This window comes from Pinus tabuliformis, chromosome X (assembly GCF_031772625.1).
Source record: "Pinus tabuliformis cultivar Carrire ecotype Pingquan chromosome X, CPIR1, whole genome shotgun sequence".
NCBI lineage: Eukaryota > Viridiplantae > Streptophyta > Pinopsida > Pinales > Pinaceae > Pinus > Pinus tabuliformis.
In genome coordinates, this window is record NC_142308.1 from 1,472,116,169 (window position 1) to 1,472,132,243 (window position 16,075).

The 16,075-nt window shown below is 33.4% G+C and overlaps 1 protein-coding gene across 4 annotated transcripts in view; it reads left to right on the top strand.

Moving 5' to 3' along the window:
- The first annotated feature begins 10,654 nt into the window (after window positions 1-10,654).
- Window positions 10,655-16,075, top strand: part of LOC149145557 (uncharacterized) — a 398,828-nt gene continuing 393,407 nt past the window's right edge. For 2 of the 4 annotated variants that reach the window (XM_089449632.1, XM_089449629.1), the window contains exons 1-2: window positions 10,759-10,875; window positions 10,966-11,097. The gene's annotated coding sequence lies outside the window, so the exon portion shown is untranslated. Of the gene's footprint in view, window positions 10,876-10,965; window positions 11,098-16,075 lie in introns of all 4 variants that reach the window. The other 2 variants (XM_089449630.1, XM_089449631.1) reach the window with 2 other exon arrangements.

Here is a 16,075-nt window from a genome sequence, read left to right on the forward strand (position 1 = left end):
AATTCTTTAAAGATGTACAATCCAAACTATTTATAAACCAGGTTTATGATTACGGACGAGTGTTTTATATTACCTTCTATAAGGGGTATAAATTAAGCATAGGGAAAAAGATTCTGTAAATTATTAAGTTTATCTTTTACTTTATAAGCGCGTGCAAACGAACAAAATATCATGAGGGCCTCTATCTTCGCGGGACCCAAATGTGACGAGATGAATCTTAACCACCTTAAAACAAAAATGGAAAAAGATGAATGTGGCTTTAAATAATGGATAAATCCAATAAAAGAGATGCTCGATGGACATAATTGTTCGAACGTGACACGGAGAGAGAACAGATTCGCGGTCTTCATGTTAATTTAGTAAAAGAGGCGAATAACAATTTTCTGAAAATCACTTTGTTCGAATTTTATATAGTAGGTTTCCTAGTTTGACCAAATTAAAAGAAATTGACGGAGATTTCATAGATTTTTTTCTCGATATATCATTATCTCTTACACCATTGAGATTGGATATGATTCCTTAATGATTCTTACGAGAACATGACCATCTTGGCATGATGGTGATGGTAGAAGAATGAGCAGCAACTATAATGATGTAAAATTTGGTAAATGATCATCTATCATTAATGTTAGTGATGGTAGAAGAATGAGTAGCAACTACAATGATGTAAAATTTGGTAAATGATCATGTATTATTAATGTTAGTGTAGATTTTTAATTAATTATGGTAGATTCAAGTTATTAAAAGGTTTAATGGGAAAGTAAATTGTTAATTTTATAATTAGGTTTTCTAATAATCTTAATTTATAATTAGGTTATGGTCTAAAATAATGACTACATGTTATAAAAGTTTTTTTTATTCACATTGGAAGGGAGCTACAAACTTAGTTATCATTGTAAGAAATTTTTATGGTTTTTATTTAGATGTAACAAAAGCAATTACAAGAATGATAATATTAGGATTTTATGAAGCTTTGGATAGCTCCATTCAATGGTTATCTTTCTTCAAGTCTGTCTATTATTTCTTTTAGATGCTTGAGAATTCAAGGTCTTCAAACATAAGGTACGTACCTATTCATGATTAAAATAAAAAGTGCATAAAAAATAATGTTTTTATAATCTAAAAGTTGTGCCTAATTTCAATCTTTTATCACTAGCATAAATAAATAGATACTTATCCAAGTTAAGGCTATTAGAAACATTATCAAAGTTTTTGGAACAAGTGCAATATATATTCCCAATGCATCACTAAGGGTTTTTAGAGTCAAGTAGACCTAATATTCCAATAACACATTAGGCATTTTAACCTAGTTCAAGACTTATGACATATAGTATGTATGTGAGCTATGACATATAATATGTATGTGAGTTAAAACTGGGGTGACATGGCATTATAAAAAGGCTTGCACATTTCTATGAACTAATGCTCTTAAGTTATAACTTGTGTCCATATACTAGTGTCAAAGATGAACTTTAAAATTGACATATATTCATCCTACATTAATTATGACTCAAGGGGGGTCAAATCTTTTGAGGTATAAACCTTTCCTCTAATTTTTTAAATGAAAAAAAGCTCTTTCCAAAATAGATGTGGAATTCAGATGAATTTACACTTATGCTTTCTTTTATTCAACATTGAAATATCTTTTTTAAATGTCACATGTCAACTTCATGTTGAGAATGGAAGGAATTATACACCTCTCTTACATAATAATATAATTTTTTTCCTTTAACATATTGTTGAAATGTTTTAACCATTTGTTTATTTATTTAAATCTTTTAATTACTTTATATATATATAAAATTGATCATAAAATATTTGATTTAAAGTAGAAATTGAAGTGTTTGATTTATAATACAAATTTGAAATATTTTTTTGAATACATGTAAATTCTATGTTGAACATGGGAATTACACATGTCCTTACTAGGATGTAAAAAACACATATAGGAAACTTTTACTTTCAATTATATACCTTAAGTGAATCTCTCTCTATATCTCTCTCTATATATAAAGGGGATACAAATATTTTATTTGATTCTTGAGACGTCTCAATCTAGGTCTAACCTACTTTAATAAGTGCCAAATGCCATTGAATTTACAAACCATGCCATGCGCAAGTAATAGTCCTTATCATTATTAATCTAAGTTGGTGCCATCTAAGTCTTAGCTACTTTAACAAGGCCAAATGCCATTGAATTTACAAATCATGGTATGCCTAAGTAATAGTTGTCCTCATCATTGATTTAAGTTGGTGCCAAATTCAAAATAATGATATGTCTACTTTTTCCAAAAAAGCAAATGGTATTAACCTTCTTAGTTATCAAAAGGGAACATTAGGCAAAGTTGAGCTTAATAAGAGTGGTTTTAGAACTACATTGGGATTACCTTGAATATAAGAGGGTAGCCATGAAACAAAATGCTTTGTTCTTTGTATCCCATTTAGAGATTGAAACTTTTTAACTCCTAGATGAGGAGTTTGGCCCTCTTTCCATAAAATTTCCATGTAAAAAACACAGAAGGTACAAAGTTGCTTCCTTAAAGACATTTTAATTCCTTAATTTGCAATTTGATCTTTTATTTACTTAATATTGAAGATAACCTTTGCTCCAATATGGGAAGTTCTTCCTTGATATTGAAATATTTGACTTAAGATGAACAATGCAAATTTTGTATTCATGATTGATGTTTATTTTTAAGTGTTATTAATATATTTAAATGTCATCTAGCAATCCCATATTAAGAACTTTTTTGTTACTTTCATTTACTTTAATATTATAAATGTAAATATATAAAATTGATATAATATTTTACTAAACATTGATTTTTTTAAAATGCCACGTGTCAAGCATGGAGGAAATTACATATCCCTCTTATACTAGGCTATAAAAAGTGTCTCTTTGTGCCATAATATTTTTTTTTACTTTAACATATTATTGAAATATTTTAGCTATATATCTCTCTTTTTTTACTTTCAATTGTTTGAGTGGGCCTAATGGTTAGGAACATGTGTTTCCCTCTAAGAGATTATAGGTTAAAATCTAAAGGGGGGTAAAGTATGCACACTTTCATAAACTTTAGCAATTCTCCTACAAATAAGAGGTATTTTGGATCTCATATGACAAATAAGAGGTATTTTGGATCTCATATGACAATTTGGTGTATGGCTTGGCTATGAACTTAAAATTAGATTATTATTATCTCTCTCTCTCTCTTTCTCTCTCTCACACACACACATGCACATTTAGCAATCCTCTCACAAATAAGCGGAAGTTTGGATATCATATAACAATAGATTATTATTATCTCTCTCTCTCTCTCTCTCTCTCTCTCTCTTTCTCTCTCTCACACACACACACACATGTATGCACACCTTCATAAACTTTAGCAATTCTCCCATAATTAAGAGGTAATTTGGATCTCATACGAAAATTTGGTGTATGGCTTGGCCATGACCTTAAAATTAGATTATTATTCTCTCTCTCTCTCTCACTCACACACACACCCCACTTGTGTGTGTGTGTGAGTGAGAGAGAACAATAATCTAATTTTAAGGTGAACTTTTTATTTTCATTTTTTTCTCTTTCTATATATATATATAAAATTTAAGGTGAAGTTTTTCCTTTCATTTTCCTTATATATATATATATATATATATATATATATATATATAGGGAGAGAGAGAGAGAGAGAGAGATGATTGTCAATTAATTTTGTTTCCGATGGTTGGGAAGAATGATTGTTATCCTCCCCAACCAATTTTGATTCTCGCAAGTGACGTGTTGAGCTCATATCCAATATATACAATTGTAACCTCCAAAAAGGATCTAAATCTATTCTAATTTAACGAGGACCAAATGCCATTGAATTTATAAATCATGCCATGTGCCAAATAATAGTCCTCCTCATCATTGACCTATGTTTGAGCCAAATTCAAGATTAGCAATGTCTACTTTTTCTACATAAAGCAAAGTGATGAGAACTTTCTCAGTTATCAAAGGGGAGAGTTAAGAAAAGTTGGGCTAGGAGTGGTGTTATCATTACATTGGAATTTCCTTGAATATAGGAGGGTATCCCTAAACAAGGATGTTTTCTTTTTGGTATCCCATTTAGAGATTGAAACTTTATAATTACTAAATGGGGAACTTAACCCATTTTCCATAGAATCTTGAAATAAACAATTATAAAATTGTTTCATTCCTTAGATTATAATCCCTTAACCTGCCACTTGATCTTTAATTACTTACTACTAAAGAGAAACCTTTATTGGAATATGGGAAACCTTCTCTGGATTTGAATGTTATTCTTGATATATTTAAGGATTCATAAGGTCTAGTTTCAAAGAAAGTGGTTTCCTAATTAGGGACTTTACAAAGATATGAAATAGAAATACCCATTTTAGATGGAAACTACTTTAAAGAATTTTATCAAATAGTTGGTCTACAACCATTCTATGAATCACTCTTTTATTTTTTAATCTTAGAAAAGCTTCATTTGGATCCCTTGATGAAGGATGGAAAGTCTTCTTGAAATATTGAGACGTTTCAAAACTCATACACAATTAGAGTCTTGAAAATTTAACTACAACTACAAAAGACTCATTTTGTCGACTTCTTATTACATTGCCTTGCATCATGCAACTTTCCCTTTAGTGTTTGAAACACAATTTCTTAGATGGAGAAGAATTCTATTTTAGTAATGGAAAACATGTCATAGGTTGGTGTTGGATTCAAGACTAGCATTATGTCTACTTTTTCCCCATAAAACAAAGTGATAAGAACTTTCTCAATTATCAAAGGGGAGAATTAGACAAAGTTGGGGTTAGGAGTGGTCTTAGATTACATTGGGATTCCCTTGAATATAGGAGCACATCCATGAAATAGAATGCTTTATTCTTGGTATCCCATTTAGAGATTGAAACTTTATAACTGCTAGATGGGGAATTTGGTTGCTTTTATGTAAAGCCTCCATGTAAACAATACATAAGGTACAAAGTTGTTTGTAATCCCTTAGTTTTCCACTTGATATTCTTGATATTTTAATTACTTATTGAAGAGAAATATTTGTTGGAATATGGGGAACCCTTCCTTGATTTTAATCTTCTTATGGGATTCAAAAGATCCACTTTCGAGGAAATTGATTTCTTAGTTAGGGACTTCACAAAGGTATGAAATATCTTTTATAGATGAAAATTTCCTTAAAGAATTTTATCAAATAGTTGATTTACAAGTATTCAATGACTCACTTCTTTTTTTTTTTTTTTCTTAATGAAGTTTCAATTAAATCCTTGATGATGGGTGGAATGCACTCACACTCAAAATGTTGGAATGTTTCAAATCTCCTTATAATTAAATTCTAGAAAATTTAAATATTACTACAAAAAGAGTCTTTTTATTGACTTCTTATTACATTGCCTTTCATCTCACAATCCAACCTTTCCTTTTGTGTTTGAAATAAAACTTCTTGGATGGAGAAAGCTTCTATTTTAGTTATGGAAAACATGTCCTTCTGCAATAATGCTACAAGTTTGGACATTTGGAACAATTTTGTTGACTTTGTTCATAATGTTGAGAGGAGCTTAGTACCATGAAATGGTTGCAAAAGCACATGGTGCCTAGTGACCAATTAGGTCCCATATTTGGATACTTCCAATCTCTTCAACCTTATAAGCAGCCATAATGACAAGAAAATGATGAGTAGGGATAGTAAAATAAAGCTTCTTACAATACAAACAAATGGTACATTGAATTTGAACTATGAGATAGATGTAACTAGCATAGCCATATAAATTAAATGATTGGTAAAAACCAATAGACATCAATCCATGATAAGCTTAAAAACGCTTACTTCATGCTACAAACCACATTGCTAAGATTTAAAAATCATAAAAATTTAACTAAATTATAACTTTATTTTACATTATTATTATTATTATTGCCCCTAGAGGCGCTCTACAACCAAATATGGGGTAGATGTCAAGCATAAATGTTTAACAATTAACAAATTTAATCTAATGTCAATATCAGCCGGGCAAATGTTAGGCGTAAATGTTCAACATTTAACACAAATATTTAACATTTATATGACTAAATTTAAAAATAAAATAAAACATTAAAATAATAAATAATAAATAAAAAGTTAAAAATAATACAAATTCGGATGCATGTAAACATTTAAATTTTGGGTCAATTAATAATAAAAAATTAAAGTTAAAGTAAATTTGTTATATTTTAAGTTTTTTATTAACTTGTGAATAGGCTTTGTTACCATACCATGGACCAATACCATGGCTTGAGAGAGAGAGAGTATGTTTGAGGGGTGAGTTTGAGGGAATAAGAAAGAGACACATAGTTAAAATTATAGATAGTATATAATATTATATAACCAGCGTAGATCCATCTCAACCCCGAATATATCAAGCAAGCGATCAAATCTCTTGAGGTTCAAATATTTCCTCAAGTTTTTGCACTAAAAGAAGAGGTTTGCACTTCGAGAGATTGATCTCTCGAGGTGCAAAACTTTCCTCAAGTTTTGCATTAAAAAAGAGGTTTGCACCTCCAGAGATTTGATGCGGCGACGTGCAATCCTTTCCTCAAGTTTTGCGCTAAAAAAAAGAGGTTTTCACCTATAGAGATTTGATACTTCTGGGCCCTTGATAGATCCAGGGTTAAGATGGAATTGGGCCACCTCTAGAGATTTGATCCCTCTGGGCATTTGATAGATTCGAGGTTAAGATGGATCTAGGCTGGTTAATTATAAAAAGAATTATTATATGCTTTAAACATATATAAATTTAAAAAACATGTAATAAATTTTTTAACCATGGAGATTCACCGCCACTTTACCATGGAGATTCTTAACTTATAAATAGGTCTTGTTACAATATCATGGGCCAATACCATGATTTATCAAGACCACATGTCCAAAAACTCATAACTTATTTCATATTACACTTTTAATGTTTTTTTTTTTTTAATTAAGCAATTTAACTAAAAGCGCAGAAAGGGTATAGCTATTTTTGAGATAAATATCAACCTTAAAATACTTATGACTAATACTTAAAATATTGTAGGAAGAAAGTCCTATTATTCTATTACTAATAATTAAATTAAAATTCTAAAAGTCCTATTTCAAAATAGACATACCTATAAATGGTAAAACAATATTATTGATAACCTTTTACTTCAAACCCTACATATATAGTAACTCTAAAAATATCACACTTTCCTCCCAAAATATAAATTTGAATACTTTTTTTATTATGATTAAATTTTGGAAACATTTACCTAAACATAATAAACAACTAGTTTTTGTGCTACTTCAAAGACTTCATCTTTTTATTTAACGGTTCAAAGTATTTACCCATTTTTATTGGGTCCAACCGATTAAGCAAGAGATGTTGTAAAATAAAATAAAAATAACCCAATGTTAAAATAAAAGTTTTACCTTATATTTTGTTTAACCAATTTTTGTTGGATAGTTAAGGTAAATTTCAAATAAAAATAAAAATAACCCTATGTTAAAATAAAAATTCTATAGTTGTTTTTATGCTCTAAGTTTATGAAAACCCATGGTATTCATGTGGAATATAGTCTATCTAAAGGGAGATTAAACCAACCTAGAATCTACCAAGTGTCAAGAGGAATCAAATCTCTTGAAATGCAAATATCTTAAGATGCAAAAGGATTTGATCCCTCTAGGCCCCAGTGGATCCATAGTTAAGATGGATCTAGATTGGTCACCTAAAACTCAAGGTTATGAATCCATAACTATATACTCTATTTGAAATTTGCCTAAATTGATGGGAGATAACAAACTTTATATATATATAAAATTAAATTAATTTGAATATATTAAATAAAGTTTAAATGACATATATTATTTAAACTTTATTTAATATATTCAAATTAATTTAATTATAATATATATGCGTAGTCTAACTTATAGACGAAATGACTTTTTTTTAGGACATTTTTTTTAGTTAATTTAAACCAAAACTTAGCATAAATTTTTAAAAACTTAAGTTTTTTAATCTATATAATTTGAGTGCCCTATGTGTTTTTCAGGGTGCCTAATCTATTTATGCATTCAAAAATGTATGTTTGGTTTAAATTGTATCACCAAATTCCGGTGAAAAAGACCATGAAGTTAATGATTTGTTTATTCCTATCTTTTTATGCAAGTATTAGAAGTTATAATAGATAATATTCCTATTTGATGGTTTAATTTCCTCTTATATTCTACATGAATACCATGAGTTATCGTAAACCTAGAATACCATGAGCTCTAAAATAAAAAATAATGGGTAACTGACAGAGTCAAGTTTACCTTAACTACCCAACAACAAATAATAATAATAATGTAGAATTTTCATTTATATGAAAAACTCTTTGTGAAATATGAGATGCACCATCCATTACCAATAAAAATACTAAATAATAAAAAAGATTTCCACTCATCCATAACAGAATTTACTTAAGTAATTAATAAATATATTTGAATTCATCTTTTGTCATCCATATGATGAATGTTGAGAGATCTTTTGGTAAAAATCATACAAAGAAACTACAAGTCCACTCGTTTCAAACTATCTAGTGTGGTTCATCTTCAGGACAAGATGAAGAACCATATCATGGTATTAGATTAAATAGATGAAGAGAGATGTTTTCTAGCCATTAGAATATAACAACTAGTTTTGAGTAAAGAATTATCATTAATTAATAAACATTTTTTTAATTAAAAAAATAATAGATGGAAATTCGCTGTAAATAAAGAATTAAAGTAATAAAAATAATAATAAGAAAATGAAAAAATAAAATAAATAAAAAAAAATAAAATAATGAATTATTTCAATTTTATTATTTAAATCTAAAAAATAAAATAATATGATAAAAAATAATAAATAAATAAATAAAAAATAAAAGATAAAAAATAAAGAAGAAATAAAGGAATACGAGGTATTCTGTAAATAAAATAAATAAATAAATATTATAAAAACTTAGGAATACAACATAGGGATCCAACCATTGCTATAGGCTTCCTTTCAATTTCCAAGGCCTCCCTAAACTTACGGTGATGACAATGATCAATGTGATGGTTTGTCTTCTCTACATGTGCTGCCAAAAGAGAGGAGAAGACCTTCCATATTTGATGTAGCTGCGTGCTAAAAAATTCTCTGATTAATTGAGTGGCCACTTTCAAGAACGTACGGAGTCCAGTGAAAACAAGAGATGGCATAAACACCTTTCTCATCATTTAAAATAAATTCTAATATATTATCTTATATAAAATTAAAAATATAATAAAAAATTATTAAAAATCTAAACATTTAAACGGACTCTTTTATATTAAAATATATTTATATTATATATTTAAACCGTAAATACCATTCCAATTAAAATAAGTTCAGCCTGATTCTAATACCATTCAAGTTCTTAAAAAAATGTCTCGATGACCACGAGGAAACTACAGCTGCAAATATTAGAACTCCAATTGACATATTTGAATCCGTTATGAATTAAGCCAGCGACACGTATCCCCATTAACAATAACAATCACAGAACATGGTTTGAAAAACACTAGAGATATCGAGATCTGGGGTTTCAGAAGATGGTTTGAAAAGCATTATAAAAACAAGGGGCAAGCTTTTTATTAAAAAAGGTGGGACCCGTTTACGGTGGAAGATTTTTTCTCTCCACATTCCCGGTATGAAACGATTGGATAACGAAATCCTTTCAAAATACAATGACCACTGAGAACCGAGATCCCGTAGATTGAAGGCTTTGACGACAGAGCAAGCGTTCTAGTCAGGTTGCAGGTAAATGTTTGAGCCTATTTTGTCATCATTATGGTTCAAACATTTCCATAGTTAACAGTAAACTAATGGACGGCTGATTGCAACAGGGAAATTTTGCCTAACTCATCCGACACCTAAATAAAGATGAGACTATTTTGCAACCTGAAATACGTTGGTAAAAGTTAGGTACCTGTACTTTTACCACAGGACCTGTGCAGTCAACTTCTACCCGACACTGTGCATTTGTCTTTTTGTCCTTTTACGCTATATAGTAATGAGAGTTATTTGGCACAGTCAAATAGTACTTACACACTTACTTTTAACTTTTGCGGTAAAGAAGATTACCTGCGAATGTGCGTGGAGAGGCGGTGCACAGCACAGGAGCTACGGAGATCCGGTTTGCCTGCTGAAAAGGCGACAAATAAAGAGGCGACCAACGGCGGAGCGCTCTTTAAAGCACATCGCGAAAACCGGCAAAGCCGGTATAATTGAATCTTAGCTAGGTTCGTAAATTTAATGTCAGGATTCAACGGTGATGTCATGTCGCAGAAGACCCCCAGACACTTACATTCTCTCTGCTTCGGCTCCACTGAGAATGAATTTGACTTCCAGTTTAAAAACAGTATTCTTGTACATTGTCAAGCATTTAGGTTCCAGGAGATTCGAACACGCGACCTTAATTGCTCCAAGATATTATTATTATTAAAATACAAGACTATTATCTTTATTTGCGGCAAGAAATTAATTATGCCAAAAATTTAGAATACACGGATTCCGTTCAGGTGTATCTTTCGGGGGAATTGAAATTAAGACCTCTGGTTGCAACCCGGCCGACAGAAAGATTTTCTGTCTAATTTGTTTCAGATACCACCGGCTCCCAGAATGTTATAATTTTACAAAGCTCGGACGAAATTGTAGTGGACCGTAGCAACTGAGGATTATTTAAGAGGCAATTCTCATGTTTAAAGATCACGTGAATTGGCAGATTACGGCAAAGGTGAATCATCTACTGTATGTGTCGGACATTTGGAACGGATTTTGTTTTGTTTGAGGTTTTGCAAGTGAATCTTCAAGAATGAGGTTAAGTATTATTTGTATGTGTCCAAAACGTTCGGGTTCTACATAAAAGACATGAGCTATTAAATTAATTTTGTTTTTCTGTTTTCGCAGGGCATTTGGACTCTGAATATTTCAGAAGTACAGGAAGATTTTTTGAAGGAGCTGAAATAATTTTCTTTAGAACACTCTTGTGCTTAAAGACAATGACAAATGGCAGAATGTGACGACGGTGAATCAGCTACGGTATGTTTGGAACAAATTTTGTTCTGTTCTGGTCTTTTTAAGATTTTGTAACCAAATATTTAAACTCGGACGTTAAATGTTATCGATTAGGCTAATAACGTTACACGTTATATTATTCGCAGGCGGTGAAATTGTCAATAAACAGTATGTTCGTTTTCTTTCTTCCTTTTAATGGCAGGGTATTTGAACCCTCAATCTTTAAGAACTGCATAAAGATTCCTCGAATGAGCTGAAAGAATCATCTCTAGGGTGATAGTTTTGTTTAGGACTGCTGTTAAATACTAAAATTTAAAGGTTATTCTCAGAAACAGTGCAGGAAGATGAACTTTACTTTTTTAAGTTTCACTTACACCCGACACTATTACTGATATTCAAGCTAAGATTCTGTTTAATAAATTTTATTTAAAGCTGAAGCAAACTTTATACAGATTCATGCAAACAGGGTCTAATTTGGCACATTGCTAGTGATGTCTCTCGTCCGGTGTGCTTCTAATGAAGTATATTAACCCGATGTCGCTAACAGGGCCTAATTTGATATTTTCTACTCAAATTCACTGTTGAACTTTCTTGAAACTGAAATTTCCAAACCAGACATATATAACTACTTTGAGAGCTAAATCTAGACAAAGAAAATCAGAGTTTGGCCTAGCTTCTTACAGGAATCTGTTAATGGATCTGAAGAAAATCAGAGTTTGGCCTAGCTTCTTACAGTAATCTGTTAATGGATCTGTTAAGCCCAAAATTTGACTGGAGACCACCTCACATTTGTGTGTTATGTCTGACTGTGTAAAGCAGATATTGGTAATATGCTCTGAAAATAGGGCTCTCAAAGTAGCTCTTGAGGGTCATGCAAAGTGTGGTCAATTTGCTGACACTTCCTTCAAACTAAAGCTTAACAGTCTGCAGTGGAAATTCCTTCCAGTGCTCATCTTAATGAATTTCTCTGTTGATTGCTGAAATGATCAGGCAGTTCAACAAGGCAACATTTTCTTTTGCATATGTTGCAAAAGTGTCAAATGAGTAAAAGAATAATCTGCATTAACTAATGATCTGAATGATGTGCTTATCACCATCCTACTGAGCAGTGTTGTTAAAATTGCGATAATATCGCGATATTATCGCTTTATCGCGATTTTTTCCCGAAGCCGATATTATCGCGAGTAATACTCACTTTTTTTTTTATATGCGTTTTTTTATACGCGATTTTTTCCCAATTTATCGCCGAGGGTCGGGGCAGCGCGGTTTTATAAGGGATGCTAAATGTTCGAAATGCAATTTTTTTTGAAAGAAACAAATAATTTTTGAGTGGGGCAACTTAATGATCAAGTCTAGGCCCTAGTATTGATATGCTATTCATGGTAATGTTAAATTCTTAAAGTAAAAGGATGAAAATGAAGATTAAGGAGAATGTCACTTAATCTCCTTAATCTTCATTTTCATCCTTTTACTTAAATTTTTAACATTACCATGAAATGATTCAGGATGTTTGAGAGTGGTTCCGGCCTCATTGGATTTCACATGGAGAAAGTACAATTTTAGATTTCATTCAAAATCCAGTGCACTTATCAATTTTTCAGGATTTCAGGATTGGGAGATTGTAATGTTTCCAGGTGACATCACCTGCCCGGGCTACCCTTGCCACCAGTAGAGGACGTGGTCTACCTCCTATAGCTCCTACTTCTAGTTCTTCAGCTTCTAGAGCACAACAGACTCCATTGCCAACTCCACTAGCGCCAACATCTACATCTAGAGGGAAAGGGAAAGCTGTGGCATTTTCTCGCAAGAGGGGCAGAGGAAATCAATAGGATTAGGCTTTAGTTATTTTCTTCATTTTATTGTATATGACATTATGACATGATGAGATACATTATTATATTTTTTGTTGATATTTTGAGGCTGAGTTGGGACTCAGGAGTCAGGACTTACTATTCAGGACATGATTCAATGTTATGTGTGATTTTAGCACTAGAAATGATATTAAACATCTTATATATTAGTTCTTTTATCATATTTATGTGTCAATGTATTTATTTTATGTTGTAGATGGTTTAGATATTAAAAAAATTGAAAAAAATGAATATTTTTGTACCAAACGATTTTTTTCCCGATTATTTCCGATTATTTCCCAATAATTACGATTTTTTCTGATTTTTCCCTCGCGCCGATATTATCCCAATAACGATTAATGCAACATTGCTACTGAGTAGTTGAGTGTCTTGACGATGAACAAATGTCGAGGGGAGAAAATCACAGAAATCACAGCTTAAAACCATCTGGGTCCTGTAATCCGATGCATGCAAGACAAACATGTTTGTGAATAATTGCAAGACCTAGTTGATTGAATTACTAAACCTAGCTGATTGGATCACTCATTGTTTTTCCTCAGGATTGGATCACTAATTGTTACCATCAACAAAACAAAAAAACGAATACAAGATCCTTGTAAAGATATGGCATTTGACAATTTAAACACCAATGATAGACCAGAACAACTGAAGGGAGACCTTACAAACCTCTAATTTAATGCACTCCGATTAAATCAACAGACACTCATCATGGTCACTGAGCCAGGCAGGTGGATTAATCAAAGATGAGTAAATAGCAATGCACAGATTTTATTAATGTCATTGTCACAAACTGATATTAGTGATTGATTGGCAAACTGATTTTGACACATATTTCGTAAAGAATTACAATGGTAAAGTACCCAATTTCTTAGTTGATTTACAAATATAGTAGATGATCCGGATTTAAGCAGGAACGCAATAGATTACAGAGATAACCATAACTACAGAGATGCGATAACCATAAAAACAGAGATGCAGCGGAAATAATACTTCATTTCATTAATGGAGAATACTGAAATATGCTTACAAATAGAAATAACCCAGCTAGGGCGATGGTAGCTTATCTCTGAGAAGAGATGTGTCGGCTACATGCCTCTGAACTGTTTCGAACTGTCTTACAATGAAGCTTGAGGGCCTATTTATTGTTGAGAAACAATGGAAAACCCTTCACATTCCAAAACCTAACCCTAGAAGATGAAACGCCAAATTGTGGGCCCCGTTTTTGGGTAAGTTGGTACATCAACTTCTCGGGGTCGCGAATTGGTCGTACTATCTCCGTTTGACGCGCATGATAGCCCGTTGGAAAGATCTCTCCGAGGACTACGACGAAAAAGACGATTTTTATCAGAAAAATCGCTGGCGGAAGATTTTTTCCCAAAAAACGTCGTTTAGGGCCTCAAAACGGCTCCGGAAGTTTAGGACCCGAAAAACTGCTAAAAATAGTAAATTGTGCTATAATTAAGGAAACATAAAAAACTGAAAGAGACAGTTGTGGGGGTCCAAATGGGATAGGTGGGTGGCCACCAACATCCACCTGGATCATTCCTCCCCCCTTAGGAAGCAATGGTCTCCATTGCGTTGAGTTCCTCCCTGAGATTAGGAAGCTTCTGCAGAGCTAGGTCTCTGGTGAGCTGTTCTGCAATCTCTGATGTGTCCAGAAATGGTGGGGAGCATGGTCGGCGACGATCCACATTGAACACTCGGTGCAAGTGAAAGAATGGAGGAATGCTGTGCTTCAAAGCATTGTTTCCCGTAGCCTTGTTACTGGTGTAAGGACCATGTCGAAGTGGTCTGAGTTTCTGATGGGTTCTGGTAAGGCGCTCCCTCTGCAAATGTAACCAAACTTTGTCACCCACCTGAAACTTGTGTGGTACCCCTCCGGGTAAGGAGAAGTTGTTCATGTGTTCTGTCACGACTGTATCCCTCTGTTGCTGCTGCTGTGTGGAGGAACCCTTCGCGGGGGTCATGGATGTAGCAACGATCTTCCCCTTACTTTGGGAGCGAACCAGACAGAAAATAAATTTCCTAGTCTGTGAGATGAACTTGCTGCCTTTCTTAGCAGTGATCAAAGAGGTGGCGGTAGGTGGGGCTACCTCCGGTATCCTGTATAATGAATTACCCAAAGAAATGATGACAGCACGAGGTCTTGACTCATACACAGCATGTCGCCTCCACAAGTATGGCTGGCCTAATAGTACATCACAAACATCCAGAGGTGTAACATCACACAATACCTCGTCTGTGAAGGGCTTGATGCTGTAGGGAAGGCGACACTGCTGGCGAACTTTGAGATCTCGTCCTTCGTGAAGCCAACCGATACTGTACGGCTGTGGGTGTGGTGTAGTTGGTAGGCCCAACTGCTTCACGACCTCTGCTGAAATGAGGTTCTTTTGGCTGCCACTGTCGACAATGAATTGCAGCGGCGAACCCTTCACCCACATCTGTGAGTGGAAAAGATGCTCCCCCTCCTCTGGATCTTTGGGCTCATTTTTCTGGATCTTGGCAGTAGCAACAGTGGCGCTGGGATCCGCATCAATGATCTGCTTCCCTTTGTCATTCCCCTTGTCGGGTTCTGACTCAGAGTCGGAACATGCATCTGATTCGGAAGCCTTCAACTCGGCCACCAGCGACTGCTTGGTCCGACACTCACTTGTGTTATGAGTGGGACTCTTGTGGAACTCACACCACTTTCCTGTGTCCTTCTTCGGCTTCGTGGTGTTGTTCTTTTCTTGCGGCTTCGACGGGTTGTCTTGGGTCACCCCGCCTTGGCTTTGTCCTTTGGGCTTTGGATTTGCAGATCCAAAGTCTTGCTTCTTCTGTTTGAACTTTTGCTCGATTTTGACAGTGTATCGGTATGCTGTGCCGAGTGAGGAGATGTTCAAGAACTCCATCTCTTCCTGGATGTATCTGTGTAGGCAGCCATGGTATTTGAGTACCAGATGCAGCTCAGAATCTTTGATACCCAATTGTGTGCGAAGGGTATGAAAAATGTTTGTGAACTCCGGCACATCTTGGTCTCGTCCCTGCCGCAGTGTGGTCCATTTGATGTATTTGTTCTCATAGCTTTTGACAGGGTAGTACTGCTCCTTGATGGCATCCCGGAAGTCATTTCAAGTGGGTGCGGCTGAAAA